The sequence below is a fragment of the Megascapheus bottae genome, chromosome 12 (assembly GCF_031878675.1).
Source record: "Megascapheus bottae isolate mThoBot1 chromosome 12, mThoBot2.hap1, whole genome shotgun sequence".
Taxonomy (NCBI): Eukaryota; Metazoa; Chordata; class Mammalia; order Rodentia; family Geomyidae; genus Megascapheus; species Megascapheus bottae.
This window is the reverse complement of record NC_143520.1, coordinates 16,200,303-16,216,178: the sequence shown is the minus strand read 5'-3', so window position 1 is coordinate 16,216,178 and position 15,876 is coordinate 16,200,303. Positions and strand designations below refer to the sequence as shown.

Here is a 15,876-nt window from a genome sequence, read left to right as displayed (position 1 = left end):
GAGAAACTTCTCTGAAGAGGAAATAAAAAATCACTATAGACACATGAAGAAAAGCTTGATGTCTTTGGCCATAAAACAAATATAATAAAAACAACTTGAAGACTCCACCTCACTCCAATTAGAATGCCTATTAACAGGAAATCTAATGAAACAGATGCTGGCAGGGATGTGGCCAGGAGGGATCTCTACTAGACTGTTGGTGGAAGTGTAAAGTCATTAAACCTCTCTCTGGAAGGCAGTATGGCAGTTCCTCAAAAGACTAAACATAGAGCTCCTCTATGACCCAGCAATTCTACTCCTGGGCATTTACCCAAATGTCCAGAAACAAGGGCATACTAAAGCCACTAGCACAATGATATTCATTGCAGCACTATTTACCATAGCAAAGATATGGAACCAACCCAGATGCCCCTCAGTTGATGAGTGGATCAACAAGATGTGGTATTTATGCACAATGGAATTCTATGCTGCTCTCGCTCCATTTGTAAGGAAATGGAAAGTCTTGGGAAAAAATCATATTAAGTGAAGTAAGTGAAAGCCAAAGGAACATAGGCTCAATGGTTTCCTCATCTGTAATAATTAGCACACATCTAGGACTCTCCTAGCAGAAGATCACAATAGCTCAAAAGCTATGCAAATAAGGTCATATAGGATGGCACTAAATAAAATGAATTCTAGGATATGGAAACAAAATAATATCTGTGTGATGGATGTTTTTTATGTATTATGTTATTTTTTTTCTCTTTTTTCCCATAATGTTTAATCTCATGGGGTTACCTGGTATATTGTATATATGTTTATTTTTTTATTTGAAATAGGGAACAGAAGAGGGAAAACAAGATATTTGGGAGGGGGTGGGAGGAGGAAAGGGGACAAAAAATGAGAAGGGGTATAAATGTGTGAGAAGTAATGAATGTAACTCTAACCCCACTACACATGGCACGGAGAATAAAATAAAATAAAATAAAATCTCTAGGTCAAGCATGATAAATGATATCTAATATACAAATATGCTCTGTTTTGTCCACAAATGCACATATGCCAGTCAGAATCCATAATGTTAATTCATTCATTTGATGAGTATATAATCACAAATAATCTTTTCTCACATGAAAATAACATCACGATGATGATACATAAAAAGCATGTAAGTATTCTATATATGAGACAGTCATTTGTTTATTCTTTTGTCAGGTTTTAGGTTTTAAGTATGGTTTTATTAGCCAAGCTTGTAAAAGTGACCAAAGCATCTTCATAGAATTTACATTTGCTTTAATGAAAGATGATGATAAAGGAAATGCACAGCATGTCAGGTAAACAGCACACAGAGAGAAAGTAGAGAAGATAAGGATGAAGTGAAGAGTCAGAGCTAGGCTCACTCAGGAGGCAACTGTTAACCCTGATTAAAATAAGGAAAGAGAACAATATGGAACTCATGTACAATTTATTAGGATTGTTTCTATTACCATGTCACATGACCCCATAATCCTCAAACAAAGAAATCATACTCCTAGAGGTATATGGAAGCTCGTCTAAAAAATGCACACAATTTCAGGGTAAGTTATGCCCATGTTCTTTATGAGTAAAAAAAATCTACTTTCAAATAATGGGAAATCTGCTTAAATATTTTATTCACTACTGTAAAATACAGATTAAGTTAGGTTTTAATTATATTTTATGTTTATGACCCTTTAGTCTGTAATTTTATCCATTCAATATTTTTGGTCATTTGAAACATTTGGAAGGAAAGTTTTGGGGGGAATGTCATAATTAATATGCCCTAGGAATTTATAGCAGTGTCATATGTTTTACAGTGGCACAGTAAATTATGTCATGAACTAGCCAAAGGCACACGCTAGAATGTTTTCAAGAAACAAGTCACTTTAATTATTCATTTGTACAATGTTATTATTATGTTTGAAAAAAACATATAAGCAGGTCTTAATAATACTGGGGAGCTAAACATAAGAAAAACATTGAAGGCTGGGAATGTGACTTAGTGGTAGAGTGCTTGCCTAGTAGTAGTACCACATAAACAGAAAAAGCTAAAAGTGGTGCTGTGGCTCAAGTAGTAGAGTGCTAGCCTTGAGCAGCGCGCACAGAGAGAGAGAGAGAGAGAGAGAGAGAGAGAGAGAGAGAGAGAGAGAGAGAGAGAGAGAGAGAGAGAGACAGAGACAGAGACAGAGAGAGAGAGAGACAGAGAGAGACAGAGAGAGACAGAGAGAGAGACAGAGAGAGTGTGCCACCGGACTGGCAAAAACAAAAACAAAAAAAGAAAAAGAAAGGTAATATTTTAGAAGTGAGATTGAAAATTCTGATTATTTGTTCATTAGTACTTAATAAGTTTCTGGAGAGTAGTCTTCTATTTCATAATGGAAACATAGTCTATGTAAGAATTTTCACAAATGGGAATGACATGTACAAGATCCAAAGAAAGGATTATTTGTGATTATATGCCCATGAAATAAATTCATCAACTACATGGATTCTGATTGGCATATATGAATTTGTGGACAAAATATAAAATATTTGGATATTATCACTTATCCTTCTTGATCTAGAGATCTTAAGACTAACATTTACATCACACCTCATGAGAACTGTATTTCAGACTAAGACTTAGAAACCTCTGTGTGATCAGAAATTGTGTTTCAGTACCACAGACAGCACCACTACATTCAAAATTAAACAGTTTACAGAAATCTCATTTCCAGTTTTTTGCCTCCTGAATTCCCTTCCTGCCATACAGAAAACTTTTGTAGGGAATTTAGTTTGTGTTTCTGCTTACTGTAAATACCATTGTGAGAAAAGAGGAGGGAGGAAATTCCCATGTTTTAAATTCATTTTTGAATTATGAAATAATACTTTTATTTTTATTATTTATTTCTAGAGGTTCTACAGTAGCAATTTAACATCGCATTTCTATGTCAGGTGCTTCTTTAGCAGGATTCGTTTCATCTTTTCCCTTTCCACACTTATTTCATGTTTCCTACTTCCTTCATTGTATATGTACATTTAATCTTCTGATTATCTTGGCTGCTTTAACTGTTTTTATTCAAACCTCCCCTCTCACTTTCAAATTAACTGGTACTTCACAGCTGATCAGAGGAATTTAACTAATTCAACAAGTACATGCTAAGCCTATCTTTCTTGTTTGCTTGTTTCTTTGTTTCTTGGTTGGTTGTGGGGCTTCAACTCTGGGCCTGAGTGCTTCCCCTAAGCTCTTCAGCTCAAGGCTAGCACTACACCACTTGAGCCACAGCGACACTTCTGATAAGCACATCTTTTAACAAGTAAAATTTTGATTTTATAACTATTAACATCCTCATAATAAGATCCAATTTCACATTTTAACATACTATAGTTGTCAAATTTGATACATACTTCTAATATACAATTTGAAATGTGTACATTTGAAATGGATCAGATTGAATTAGGTTTGACTAAAGATCTCCAAGATTGACTTCAACTCATTTGATTTTTTTCTTTTATTAACTTTAACCCTCCAACATTTTTCTAAACAATAACTGTGGAAAGAAAGATTTCACTAGTAAAAAAATAGACTTTTTCACCAAGAGATGACAAGTAATGATGTTTGACAATGAAAATCATTTTTGTAAGAAATATAAATTACACTGTCAGATAGTATATAAAGTTAAAGTGTAAATCACTACATTTTAAATAATGCTATGAAAGCTTCTGCTGAATAAAATATGCTGTTAATAAATTAAAGGAAACCTCAAAATTAGAGTTTTAAATTTAAAATTCATACTATAATCCTTCTTAAACACTTACTTTAAAATAAATTTGGGTAGTCAGTTTCAAATACAGTGGAATCTTGGGATCTGCACCACGTAATCACACTTGCCAAATGCTGCATTGCCAAAAGAACTTAAATTCATCAGTTCCGCTCATGACCAGGAGATGGAGCTCTCATGCAAGATGCTGCTTTCAGTTTATTTATTTATTTATTTATTCATTTTAGTATGCTGTTTTCTAACAGAGAGTGGGTACCATCGAGTGAGTGTCAGAACAGAACGCTAAGACAGAAGCAGAGAGGATGCTGTGATCGCCTCTATTTTTTTGTTTGTTTCCTTCATTAGTGAGGATAGAACACATGTGAGGTTTTACTTCCTGCTCCACACAAAATTCTACAGAGCTGCATTGAAGACTATTCTATTCAACACAACCATGGATTCTGGGCTGTGATTTAGAGTTCCCTTTATTTCAGGTAAGCCAGCATGATTCTATTTTTGGCCTATTATTGAGTTGTTAGCTACATTCATAATGGCATGTAAAATGACATGTGCTTTGTAATCTAGCCTTTAAGTCTTAGATTCCAGAGCTCTAATTCTGGCTGTACTGCATTTTAAAATTCTTTTAGGCAAAGCAAAATGAGCTGTAATCACGAATATCAGTGTTTTGGTATTTTGTTGGCTTTTTAGCCTTAAGTGAACGTGTCTAGCTGCATTTGTTTACCTTTGAAAGCTAAAGATTTCCATGTGAGGGATAAGCCTCCCCTCACAAGGGAATGCTGCTCCTTAACGCATAGAGCAAACCATAGAGATGTAATGAAGCCGATTAACATGGCAGTGGCTCTGCCCCCTGATAGCAGCGTTGGAGGCAGCCAACATCCCCTGCCACAGGCCTTCTGAAAAATCCCTGCTGACAGAGATGGTATGGATTATTTGTGCTTCTGTTTCTACCTTTTAGAAATAAGATGAGAATCACTTCCCTGCCATGAATGAAGATTTACGTAATGTGTAACAGTAGACTTAGAATGATAGCACAGACACTCCCATCCCCAATATACATATGAAGAGTAAACTGAACACAAATTAATTTACGAAAAAATGTATTTTCCTCATTTGTAATGAACAGGACAGTGAGCATTTAAGATCATTGATACTGTGGAAAGTGTTCACATTTTTAATTATTTTAGGTCATGTGACATTAGCTGTGCTGAAGAGTGGAATGACTCAGGAGCTAGAATATGCATGCAACAGCCTTGCTTCTTGTGCTTATGACTTCCCTGAAATCTTCTTTCATTTGCTACCCAAAAACTCAGGAAAAAATACAGATCTAATATTTAAGAGCCAATGGTTATCATTTAAATCAATTTTATTGCATTTCAATATAGTTTTAATATACTTGTAAGACTGATTTTAAATACTGCACTCCTTCTTCTTATGGAAAGGTGTGGGGGGGTGAAGAGAGAGAAAGAAAGAGAGAGAGAGAGAGAGAAAGAGAGAGAGAGAGAGAGAGAGAGAGAGAGAGAGAGAGAGAGAGAGAGAGAGAGAGAGAGAGAGAGAGAGAATGGTGATGGTTATGGTGAGGCTGGAAAGCAGTGGGGGTGTATCAAGCTGTTTCTGTCTCAGTCATTGCTTTCCTATAAAGAGGTAGTTGTGCTGTGTCAGAGGCCGTGTAAGCTATGGGGAATGACTTTATGAAATGGTTTGGACCACTGGTAGGAAAAATCTCTTACATGGAATTAAAGAGTTTTCAGTTCTACATGGTACACTATATATGTATGTGTATATATGTATGTGTGTATGCATGTATGTATGTATATGTGAAGAAGTAGAGTCTCATATTTTATCTTAGCATTTATCTACTTTATCTTTTAAGGGAAAATAATCATGGCTGAGAGGTTAAGTGGATTTCACATGAAATGGGTTTTCACATTTAGAGTTACAAAGTAAATTAAAATCAAGTGAAGCTAGAACAGTTTGGCAGTTTCAGTATCTTCCAGAGAAGTAGCAAATTTATTGTGAACACATTTATTTGGCACATACCAGGTTTTAGGTATGCTGATACTGAATTTCTCTCTCCATTTCTCTGTATCTATTTCTCTCTTTTTGAGATTCTCTGGGTAAATTCTACAAAATAATTTCTCAGTGGATAGGCTACTCAATGGTATGTTATATTCAGTGCTAAATTTCCTAGTGTTCTTGCCAAAGAACTAAAGGAAACTAAATTAAACTCCATTTCTTTGTGTCATGTTCATAGCATTAAATTTTGTATGCCATTCCATCCCCCATGAACAGCAAGGAAGGCCATATACCAGCTCGTGTTTCTATTTCTTCTCCCTAACAGAAAACACTATACGTATAGATTCAAATGATAACACAAAATATCTTTTCATGTCCTAGCCTTTCCTCCTTTTTTTTCACTTCACAGACTACTTCAGAATCTTGACAAAAAAGGGATTAAATATGTCTTCAGCATAGAATAGAGTTCCTCATGTGTACTGAGAAGAGGGATGGATAAATAAAAATAAACTTTACCTCAAAAAGTTTAAGAAGGAAACATCCACATACAGATATTACCATAGCCCAAATGCTACAAACAGGAAAATGAGGGACCAGAAAAGTGAGAATGTGAGTAGGATGAGAATAGAAGTTCCAACCTCATGCCAGACCGTAGGTAACATCTTTTGTGGTTCAAAGGGGAAAAAAAGAATCAGATGAAAATTAAATCAGATATTTAAGAGTAGATTGCATATACATGAACAAAAACTGAAATCTGGTCATTTTATACTTAGAGATCAGGGAAGCAAATACATAGAAATGAAGAGTTAATTAGAGTTGAATCTATACAGAATGATAAACAACCCAATCTGATGGACAATTTTATGTGCTGTTTTCTTCTGTTGTTATTCTCCCCTGGAGAAGGAAAATAAAGATGCTGAATTAGGCTCTCAGTATTTAGCATTTGACATGTTGACACAAGTTTTCACATGACGATGTGTAAAAAAATTGAAAATATTATGTCCAGACATCAAGTAACACATTAAAGCTGAACATATGGAACATTTGAAGTTGCAGGCAAGAGTAAGGTTGCATATGAACGCAAATCACTGAAGAATAAAAGTGGAGGAAGTTGACTAGGAATATAATTTTAGGATTTGGGGAGTAAAAGGAAAAAATATTAGATACTTACAGGAAAGTAATTAAAGAGGATTGGAAACAATCCCACAGGAGGCAAATGGAGTAAATCAAATATCAAAACAAGGGCCAACAATAGTACAAACTCCAAAAGGAGTTGATTCATACAGTAAGTAGAGCTGTTCATCGTAATTCTGGTTGTGAACTCAGGGATGGCCCTTAAGAGAAGAGAGTTAGCCAAGTGTTGGTGGCTCATTTCCATAACCCTAGCTACTCAAGAGCTGAGATCTGAGAGTTTAGGTTCAAAGTTAGTCTAAGCAAACAAATTCAAGAGATTCTTATCTCCAATTGAACTGGTGAAATACAGAAGTGAAGGTGTGGGTTAAGTGGTAGATCACTTGTGTGGAAAAGCTAGTTCAAGGCTCTGAGTTCAAGTACAGGTAATACAAATATATATATATATATACATTTATATATTCAATATATGTATATGTACAGGCAGTCTATATATATTTGGTTATGTGTATAGACAGGCAGTATATATATAGGCAGTATATGTATATATATTCAGTATGTATGTGTATATGTATATATAGGCAGTATATGTGTGTCTATATATATATGTATAAATATATGTATATGACACAAAGTGTCACAGAAAAAGACAGAGATGTTTAGGAGTTTAGGCAGAGAGAAGATTTTAAGAAGTTTACTAAATTAAATAAATCTTATTTTAAGGTTTCAGGAGGAAGGTACTCTGGAAGAAAATCTGGTTTGGGTTAGGATTGGAAAAATTCACGCTCATTTTCAGAATACGGGTATGATATTAGTAGAGAGAAATAAAAGAAAGAAGAAAACAGCAATATGTTAAGAGAAACAGAAAAAGGTTTCAGTATCTCTTCAAACTTCAAGAGAGGAACAAGGGATAGGTTGTAATACAGAAGAAAGCCTCACCGTAAGTGCCTTTTCCTCAAAATTAAATCCTTGTCTGGAAGATAAAATTTGTCTCATACTTAAATCAGTTGTTTCATCATAAAAGGCTATTCATGGCATATGGACTTTCTGAAATAAATAAGTAATCCTCAGTAGCAAAGCACTTTCCTGCAGAGCATAGTGTTATCACATTAGTCCTTCAAAGAAAGGCTAATTATACTGCTTCATGGTGGTTATTGCTCCCAATTTCTTATTGGAGTGACCAAGGTCTATTCGAACTTGACTTGGATTAGACCAACAGCTATCTATAATACTTAACAAGCTTGAGTATTAGGTTCTTGTTTGCTAGCATCTGAATTAATTATCAAGTTCCTTCCTTCTTCAACTCACGAATCTCACCAAGATTTGAACAGAGGAAAAAAGAAGTCACGGTAGCCACAAACTTGTTTATTAACGTCCATTAGGAAGCTTTTTTTTTACCAGCTGTTCTTTTTCTTTTGTACTATCAGTTCCCGAATCCTCTTTTGTCTTTGCTAGATGTGATCTCTGGGAATTCCCTGCACTCACATGTCATGGAAGGGCAGGTGAAATCTGGAAGAAAGCTGAAGTGTTGGTGAACTTCCTCTTTCATTGCAGCATTTTGAAATGGTTCGTTTCTCAGTTCGGATATACATGGCTCCATTTTGGTTTGGCTGGATTGAAGTATGGCATCTGTGATTTCAAAGCTCACAGTGTTGACTCTAAGGTGTGCCAGCCAGGTTACAGTGAGAAGGGCTGAGGATGGTATAGAGGTGGGCTACTGGTAACCTCAATTCCCTCAAGGCTGATCCTGGACAACTCTTTTAAAGCAGAAAAAGAAGTTCCCATTTGCTCAATGTTCAGATCTTTCCTACCCTTCTCATCGGGGTTACCTCCCATTCTCATCCACATCATTTAGCTTCTAAGTTCTTTAAGTGAGAGCATCTTCACCTACTTTCAATTCCTGCTTACTAAGAAGGGTCGGGTTCACATTGTGTATGTGGCTTGATGAACTCAAACATTAATGAATGCAGGTTATTGCTGTCATCTCCAGAATTCATAACCCAGTTGATTTCAGAGCTCTTAAATATCCATCATTTTAGAGCGGTAGCATGGCTATTTTTGAGAATATGAATGGTGTTTTCTGAGTATCTGACTTAATTTCTCAAACGCGTATGCTGTACTCCCACAGGAGTGTGTAAGCAATGCCTGGGACTAGAGGTTCTTTAGTGAATGCTACACAGGCAACAAATCTAAGTCATGGCTTCTCAATTTGGACTGCTTTTGAAGGGATCGGATAGTATATTTGACCCTGTTGATAATTCCCTTTGAATGACGTCCACTCTAGAAAGTTGTTATTTAAAAACTGGCAAATAAATTAAGAAAATCTTAAAAATAGTTTTACCTTTTTCACTCTAAGTAAATATGCCAGAAGATACACACTAAGGTCTTCTAAAACTTCTCTTGGATATGTTTCATAACCAAAGTCACAAAAACTATTAATACCAGTTGATCAATTGCAAACTGTTGTGCCAAGATTGTTCCATGTTCTGGGAATGACCCCTCCCCCTTGTTTAAGGCCCATGTACTTGAACCCCAGGTGTTAACAGCTTGGTGTCAGTGGTTAGACACCTGAGCTCTGATTCGACCAGTGGTTTGAGTCAAATAGCCTGTCAGGTAATTGTACTTTCCCTATAAAAGCAGTGTAAAGTTCTTGCTCAGGGCCTTTTCAGCGTTGCCAGCTGCTGGTACGCGGAGGCCAGAGTCTAGACTCGTAAATAAAATGACCCCTGCTTTTTAGCTTTGACTGTGGCCTCTGGTGGTCTTTTCGGGGTTCTAGGAATTCAGGTACAACACAAACCACTTTCAGATGCAATCTATAGGAAAGAAATAATTAATTTCTTTGGTGCTATACTATTTGATTGTGAATCAGTCTGATTTAAATAGAGATGACAGGTACAGGTGAGTTTACTTCAAAGGAAAATCCATTTTTTTAAAAAGACTTGTGAGATTTGAAATGGAGTTTGTATTTTAAAATATTGTAGATACAGATCTTATTGATGTACATTACCTCTGTAACAAATGTTTGTACTCTCTTTAAAATATTGTAGATACAGATTTGTTGATTACCTCTGTAATGTATGCTTGTACTCTATTCTCTAAGTTTTTAAATTCAGTAACAGTAAAGTTTATGAAAATGATATGCTTAGGTTGGCAAAAGGTATAGCTTTTGATTCAGAAAAGAAAAATATAGCAGAATAAAATTGAAGACAAATGAGATCTTTAATGATTCAAATGTAATCATTTATTAGATTGCTTTAAAGGAATATCCAAGTTTTAAATGTTTTGTTTTTTGTTTGTTTGTTTTTTATGGTAGGGAGGGGATCATGGGGCTTGAACTCTGGACCTGGGGGCTTTCCTTGAGCTCTTCAGCTCAAGGCTACCACCCTACCCCTTGGCCTGGGAGTTGTCTCTGAGCTCTTCAGCTCAAGGCTACTGCCCTACCCTGGAGCCACAGCCCAACTTCCCATTTTTTAGAGATTAATTGGAGCTAAGAGTCTCAGGGTCTTTAGTGCCCAGGCTGGCTTTGAACCTTGATCCTCAGATCTCAGCCTCCTGAGTAGCTAGCATTACATGGCACCCGGCTGTGTGTGTGTGTGTGTGTGTGTGTGTGTGTGTGTGTGTGTGTGTGTGTGTGTGTGTGTGTGTTTTAAATAATAATGAAATGACAATGGAGTAGTACCTATGGAAATATTTTTACATCAGAAAATATGACTTGTCAAGACCCAGAAGCAAAATTCTATTAAATCTAAAGATAAAATCTGATTTGCTGTCTCTGTAGTAACCACACATTAATGCTATCCCATCTATTAGTTCATATTTGCAATATTTGGAGATGTAGGAAACCAGAGATAGAGGGAGACTTTGCAAATTGAAGCTACACAATTTAAATAAAATACAATAATGTATATTTTAAATACGTAACAAGCTGATAACAAGAGAAAGTCTCCATATCCAGAAAAAAAGAGACCATTAGAACATAAGTGATAAATGTAAAAAATCCCACTGGGCATATGGGCAATATCATATTTAGGAAAAGGTCCAAATATCCAAAATGTTTAGTTTAAAGATTTCAGAAAATGTAAGATGTATTATTCACACATTAGAAATTCAAATTTGAAAATTCTTGTCTAGAGGAAAAAGCCTCAAAGAGTTGTAGTATCATTAAAAATGATAGAGAATAAAAAAGTCCTTGGCAAAGAATTAGGTCTCTATAATTGCATTAGGTGTAGAACTCAAATGCTTTGTATACACTATTCTGTGCAATTTAATTCTTCAGTATCTAAAGTAACATACAAATTAGTATCAGAATGAAATATTTTATTTAATTTAAACTTAGCGTAACATCATTTTTAACATTATTTTGTTACTCAAGTCATTCCAACTTCAAGGGATAAATGGAGCTGGGAGAGATAGAGAAGAGTGATGGAAAGGAGACATTGATCAATGGATTCATAAACTGATATTGAATTGTAACTCCTTTGTACTCAAAGGTAACTTTTTAAAATTTAACTCAATTCAGTGTTGCTCTCTCAGCTGATTCATGAACAACTTTGATATACCTCCATCAACAGAGAATAATATAGAGCGTACCTTTTATAAAAGTGCAACTAGAGGGCCAGGAGTTTGGCCTACTGGTGGAGCGCTTGCCTAGCATGCACGAAGACCCAGGTTCGATTCCTCAGTACCACATACATAGAAAAAAGCCAGAAGTGGTGCCGTGGCTCAAGTGGTAGAGCTCTAGCCTTGAGAAAGTCCAGGACAGTGCTCAGGCCCTGAGCTCAAGCTCAGGACTGGCAAAAAAAAATTAAAAAATTAAAAAAAATGCAACTAGACTTTAGCTTAAATTGGAAAAATAATTATATTAATAGTGTCTTTAGATACTTCAAGATATTAGTGATTTTAATATTAATATTTTATAGACATTTTGGTGGATTAAAAAGATGCATATATATGTATATATATAATTGCCGTAAAGAAAAATGTTAGTCGTTAGCACTTTCCATCAGCATTTTATATGAATACTAATTTTTGTGAAAATGACAATACATGACTTATGCATTAAAGCTTTCCAGACTGGGCTGTTAGAAATAAAAACCAGGGCCTGGAGTGTGGCCTAGTGGTAGAGTGTTTGAACCCAGGTTCAATTCCTTGCTACCACACATATAGAAAAAGCTGGAAGTGGTGCTATGGCCCAAGGTGTAGGGCTCCAGCCTTGAGAAAGTCCAAGGAAGCCCTGAGTTCAAATGTCAGGACTGGCAAAAATAAAATAAATTAACTAAAATCTATTTGCTTAATTGGAGATGAGCATTTTGTCTGTTTTTTACTAGAATACATTTTTATTTTGTTGGTTGCCTCATTGTATCTATTGCCTAAGTTTTTCTATCTAACAATTATTGATTTATATGATAATTTAATGTTCAAAATACACCATTTAATTTTTTATAAGATCAAGGTGTATTTTACTCATAAATTGACACATTGAGTTGGAATTCATTTGTACAACTATTGAAAGACAATTAAAATAAAAATTTTAAACTTAAAAACTTTTTAATATTGGCTGCAATTTTTTCCAATTTCAGTGAATTTTGAGATCTCTCACATATATATATATATTACAGGAAATATTTACTGAAAATTTCTTCTTTAGGATTTTAATTTGTGTGCACTTAGTTTTCCTGTTATTTCCAAATTAGCATCATAATTCTATCCCAATATAAAAGCAAAAATATGATGAAATATAGTTCCCAATTATGTCTACATTTATAATTTCCACAGAAAAAGAAAATAGCTCCAAGAACTCTGGCATTCTTTCCATCTCTCCAGCATGTCCCCACATAACGTCTTGGTAATTTCTATATGTGTAAGTTAAACTTCTTGTGGTTATCCCTATTCTTACGCTGCTGTTGTCCACTGAACACATTCTTTGCTTCCTCCTTAGAAACATACTGCCATAATTTTATATGAGTTTTACATGATTGATGGTCTAACCACACTATCTTTTCTTCATGGGCTGTCTGTAGCCCATGTCAAAATGAACCTCAAATCAAACACTTTAAATATACACATTCATACTTAACCAACTCCCTCTTTTGTGGCTTTTTAAAAATACATTGAAAAAATTATCTTTAAGTACTTGTTCAGAGGGATTTCAACTAAAAATGTCATTCTGAGTGAGTAAAATGCATCTTGAGCAATGTCACCCCAAAGTTGCTTTATCAAAGTTCTCTCTCATCTGTAGTAACCACACCATCCTCTCAGGTTAGCTGGTTCCATTTTCACATTGGTACCTTGAATTGTAGGGCTGCATTTGCACACCCTTCCTCACTCTATGCACTTCCCCTCCTCCAGTTCACCTACCTTCTTTCCTCCTCTGACACACATTTCAGCTTCTTGATGTTCTTTTTATTAAACTATAAGTTGACCACCTTTAAAGAGCGAGGGCACATTTTTTGCTCATATTTGGAAGGTAAACCTAAATTATAGACATATTTTGGGGGGATAATTTCATGGGAAAAAGGCCATGTCAGTTAGGCCTAAACTCTGTATATTATTCCACCCCTGCTCCTCTGCAGCTGGGCACAACAAAAATGGAGTCTTGATGATGCCCAGAAACAACACTACAGTTTTCTAGGCTACTCATTCTCTGTTTCGTTTACCTGGATTTCAGTGTCTCTTCTCTTTTCAAAACATTAATACTTGAGCTTTGTCTCCACTTCATGTCACAAATGTCTCTCATAAAACTAACAAAACTGCAATAGTCAGACCAGTCTTCTCCCTGTAGTCTTCCATCATAACGTGTACCTTCTTACCAAATTCTGCACCCACACAATCTGACATCCCACCTAATACCTTCAATCAACTAGCCCTGGTTCTATCTAAATAGATCTCTGCATCTGTGCTTTAGGTTGTATTTCTTATCACTTCTGCAATTTCTATTCCTCTTTCCTACATCAGTAATCTTACCTGTAATATGTCCACATAGAAATCTTTTTAACGTTCAGGTCATTCTTACATTAAATGTGTGTGTTTTCTTTAAGTGGTTATACAAAAAGTTTTCAATATGACATGTCAGTTTGTGAATGCAATGCATCTCCATTCATGTTTCCCTTCTTCATTCCCCCATGTCTCTCTCAAACCCATTCATCTCAATTATACTGTTTATTTTATTTCGTTGTTTTTTTTTAAAAGAAATGTCTTGCTCTGTAGCCCAGCCTAGCTGAGACCTTGCTCTGTAACCCAAGCTAGCCTCAAATTATATTCTCGTACCCCAGTCTTCCCCAGTGCTAGGATTCAAAAATGCAGTCTACTCATGAGAGTTATCCAGTGACTGCCATTCTGTTAAACCCATCAGAGTCATCTACCTCATTCTAACCCTCACATATGAAAGTCTTCTGGTTTGTGTATAGTAGTATCTATGAATTATATGAAGCTTGGGAATGGAGTCTATAGGATTCTTTAAATACAGAATCATGTCATCTGCAAAGAGGGAAAGTTTTACTTCCTCTTTCCCTATTTGGATCCCCTTCATGCTTGTTTCTTGCCTTATTGCACTGGCTAGGAATTCTAATTCTATGTTAAAGCGGAGTGGAGAGAGTGGGCATCCTTGTCTCATTCCTGATTTTAGAGGGAATGGCTTTAGCTTTTCATCATTAAGTATAGTACTAGCTGTGGGTTTGTCATACACAGCCTTTATTATAATGAGGAATGTTCCATAGATTCCTGGTTTCTCCAGAGTTTTAAACATAAAGGGGTGTTGGATCTTGTCAAATGCCATTTCTGCATCTATTGAGACAATCATGTGATTTTTGTCCTTGCTCCTGTTGATGTGTTGCAAAAGAAAGTGTTTAATTATTACTTATGACTATATTACTGAATAATTACTAAGCTGGAATAATGCATGTAAAGAATGCCATCTGCAAAAACAAGATTCAGAAAATGTAAAAAAAAAACCCTTTCCTTTAACTTTTACAAAGAATATTTTTTGCAAGTGGATATGATACTTATTTAATGGCTTACAATTGTCTGGGTATCATTCATATTCTTTTTTGAGTAGATTATCTGATACATTTTATTAACAAGTGTCTAATATTGTGTCTGTTTGTATCACTATTTTCTATTTTATTTTACATTATTCAGTCTAGTAGCTGGTAAGTTATTTTATCATCCTTAAAATTTTGATGATTTTATTTACTTATGTACTTTGTCTTAAATGCTTTACTGATGGGAATTGAATTCTTTTTGGTTTTTTAATCTTTAAATAATTGTACAAAAACTTTGCCATTTAACAAAGCAGTTTATGAATACAATGCATCTGGATCAATGTCACACCTGATGTTTGTATTAGTAATGGCATTCGTTTGTGTTTTATGTTTCTAAGGATATTCCTCTGGTTTATAATGACATTTCTATTTCTTCTAAAACTTTTGACTAGTGAAGGTATTTTGTGTTTTGAGCCAATTTATACAATATAAAAATGATAGTTTCTAGAAAATTCCAATATTTCCTAGAGTATCTCAATAATATATCAATAAAAATTATAGTTTTATTACAAAGAAATTTGTATATTTTGTGCATAGTTTCCTTGTAATTTTCCTGGTCACTTATTATTTACATCTTGTATTATATTTTATTTTCATAGCATTAACCTCTATTTTTTCCTATTTCTTCCACCTGAACTATGTTTTGATGTTTTTTTTTCTATTCTATAACAAATATTTAATAAATGTTTCTTTATTACTAATTTATTTTAAAATGAACTTATTGCCAGAAGTCTGGCCTAGCAGTAGAGTGCTTGCCTAGCATGCATAAAGCCCTGGGTTAGATTCCTTTGTATCATACAGACAGAAACAGCTGGAAATGGTACTGTGACTCAAGTGGTAGAATGTCAGCCTTGAGAAAGCACAAGGACAGTGCCCAAGCCCTGAGTTCAAGCCCCAGGACTGAAAAAAAAAGGAAATGAATGTAGGATTTTAAA

General features: G+C 35.0%; 1 protein-coding gene across 1 annotated transcript in view; it reads left to right on the top strand.

Moving 5' to 3' along the window:
- Positions 1–4,006: 4,006 nt before the first annotated feature.
- Positions 4,007–15,876, top strand: part of Scn2a (sodium voltage-gated channel alpha subunit 2) — a 141,531-nt gene continuing 129,661 nt past the window's right edge. The window contains exon 1 of the mRNA XM_090342720.1: positions 4,007–4,231. The gene's annotated coding sequence lies outside the window, so the exon portion shown is untranslated. The remainder of the gene's footprint in view (positions 4,232–15,876) is intronic.